At 34.8% G+C, this 3,194-nt stretch overlaps 1 pseudogene; it reads right to left on the minus strand.

The window, feature by feature from the left end:
- Positions 799–2,111, minus strand: LOC105166280 (annotated as a pseudogene).

Raw genomic sequence — 3,194 nt, forward strand, 5'->3', positions numbered from 1 at the left:
GCGTCCATGCCACATTCCATCAATTGTTAATATAATGAGCCTTTTTTTGTTGGGATTTTAAAAATAGGAGGAGTTTTTTTTACTAATTTAACAAAACATGGGGGTTAAAATGTTAATATCTGTATGTATAACAAAAAAAATAATTTAATGATTAAAAGATACTTAGTTATTATAATTAATTAATGAATAATTTATAACTACTAAATTAACATTACATTATTTTTTTTAAAAAAATCAATTAATTCAATATAAAAATCAAACCGAACCAAAATAAAATTGATTTTTATTGGATCAAATCGAATATTCAGTTAACCAAACTTCCGATTCAATTGGAATCTTTTAACACATTCAGTAGATTTCTTCTAAATAAAAGTTGAAGGGATAACCTTTAACTTTATTTTGAGTAATAATTACAATCATATCATAATCCGAATCATCGACAATTATAACAATTAGGTCCCATTTACTTTTAGTTATAGAGTTGGATAAATCGTCTAATACATCCTTGTAAGGTATTTATCTTGTACTATAGGGACCTAATTTTTTCCCCAAACTCCGCATAAATCATTATTTCTCTTGAATAACTTAGCCCAAGCAGTCTAAGTAATACGTGAATTTTTTTATTCTGTCATTCAAATAACTAATATCACAAAATATATAAAGGCTTAATATACTAATTATGAATATCAAATATGTATATCTGATTGATAATTTTTCTTAAAGTAAAATAACAATTTATAAATTGGTGAGATTCGATCTCATGACCTGTAACTTGAAAAATTATTAGCTAATTGTATAATAAAGCAGAGTTATACAACTGAGATAAATGGGCTTCATCAGATAAGGCCCAATATGAAACATTTATGGGATAATGGGCCCAAATGTCTTGCAATCCACCAAAGACTTCTGATCTCCACCTCGGCAGAAGAACAGAGTATCCGGACACCTGTACAGGCAATTATCCACCAAGCTAACATTCGCGGACCCGGGCTTCAGGCACATTAACTGGCCCGGAATCGGCCCAAACAAGTAGTTCCCACCCAGCAGCAGCCGCTGAAACGGCGCCGTACCTGGCCGAGGAACCACTGCCTTCATTGCGTACTGAAACGGTATCATCCCAGTAAACTTATTGTGCTCCAACGATAGAGCAGACAGCTCGGCATCCAAGCCATGAAAGCCGGCAACAAGCCATGCAGCTCATTGTAACTCAAATCCACGGCCACAAGCCCGCTCGTCAAGCCCATGTTGCTCGCCGGCGCTTGCAAGAACCTGAAATTGTTGTGCGAGATTGTGAGTTGCTGAAGAGAAGGGTGATCGAACAGCAAAGAGGGTATCGTCCCAGTTAACTCGTTGTAACTCAGGTCCAATACTTGCAGACATCTCAACTCGGCGATGTTAACGTTTAAATCGCCGGATAATGAGTTGTTTCTGTACGAGATTTCGATTACGGAAAGCGGCAAGATCTCGACAGCTTCGCCGGAAATAAGGTTATCGCTCAAATCCAAGTAGTTAAGGTTTCTGAGTTGACTGAGATCGGGTAACTCGCCGCAGAGATTGTTTTGTTGAAGCTCGAGTCTTTTCAAGCTTACAAGAAGGTTGAAACTCGCCGGGATTGAACCGGTGAGCCGGTTGTTATCGAGGTAGAGTTCTTGGAGGCGTGTGAGCTCGCCGAGGGACAACGGGATTGAACCGGTGAAGGAGTTCTTGGAGAGGCTGAGCCGGTGGAGGAGGGTGAGGTTTGACAAGGAAACCGGGATTGAGCCGGAGAGGGAATTGTAGGAGAGGTCCAGCGTTTGGAGATAAGGCAAGTTGAAGGAAACGTGGGAGAGCGAACCGGGGTATCCGGCCTGGTCGAGGGTGATTTCTGTGACGCGGTGTAAAGCGGAGACAATGAGGTCGCCAGCGGAAGCCGCACCTGAACCGATCGGTGAAGATGTTGTCGCATGGGTCGACGGAGAAGTCCCATGAGCTGAGGCAGGATCCGGGTGATATGGAATTCGGGTCAAACCCGGTTTTGAGTTGTTCGAGGGCCCGAATATCATCTGGGTGGGTCTTGGAGTTCACCATTGAAAATTTGGTGGAGATGAAAATAAGGAGAAAAGGCAGAGAGTTGTTCAACAGATTCATTTCTTGGTTTTGCAGTTGTGTTTGGGAGAGCACTTGGAATTTTTTAGCATAAAAAAGAAGTAGATTAATTGAGTTTGGGAGTATTAATTATATTTAATTCACTTAGCTTAACATTAATATATATATATCGAAATTAAATAGTTGGAAAAGAATCAATTATTCTAAATTTCTGTATCTTTTATTTCATTTAATATACGTACATAAGGAATATAAAATTTTTGTTTTATCTTTGTACACATAAATGTGTATGTTAATTAGAATGAAAAACGTATATAATAAAATTTGAAATAAAAAATTCAATAAAGGCCCAAATAAAATTTTAAAAAAAAAATGTTAGCATATAAAGTTGTATGATATTAGTGGTTGATTTTCCCAAATATTTCTTTCATTTGTTTTTCTTACCTACACATCATTGGAAATTTCAACCCACACTTTATTCATTTAAGGTTACATTGCAAGAAAATATAAGGCTTCAAACAAATTAATGGAAAATTTTAAGTTATTAATCCTAATTAATTAATTAAAAAAATTTGTGGTTTTAGATAAAATCAAAATATCTATCATAGTTAATTACTGTCCACTATAGCATTTTACATTTGAAAGTAACAAATAATTGACAAAATTATACTTTTAGTTTCGGTTCAACGCATTTAATTTTCTACTTTATAATACTTTCAAAATGGTTTTAAAATTGAAAATAATTAATACATTTAATTTCATAAATTACGTAAAATAGAGGACTAAATATCTCGAACCCCTTAATCTACAAAACCAAAAGCGTAATTTTGCCGAAATAATTATAACAAAATGTATAGAATTTTATGTAAATTACCTATAGGCTATAGTTAATATTGTAGAATATCATTATTTTACTTACATCAGTTAACAACACTCGGCTCCAATATAATATTCGCATATATAAAATCAAAAAGAAAAAGTGCTATGGTGTTGGGCACACACATTTGCGGTTTTCTATGTATATTTTATAAGCCAAATATTTTAATTATGAGCTTAAATATAAAACACGCTTATTTTATATTTTTTATATAATTTAATTTTATGAGAAA

The sequence above is a fragment of the Sesamum indicum genome, linkage group LG7, assembly GCF_000512975.1.
Source record: "Sesamum indicum cultivar Zhongzhi No. 13 linkage group LG7, S_indicum_v1.0, whole genome shotgun sequence".
Classification (NCBI taxonomy): domain Eukaryota; kingdom Viridiplantae; phylum Streptophyta; class Magnoliopsida; order Lamiales; family Pedaliaceae; genus Sesamum; species Sesamum indicum.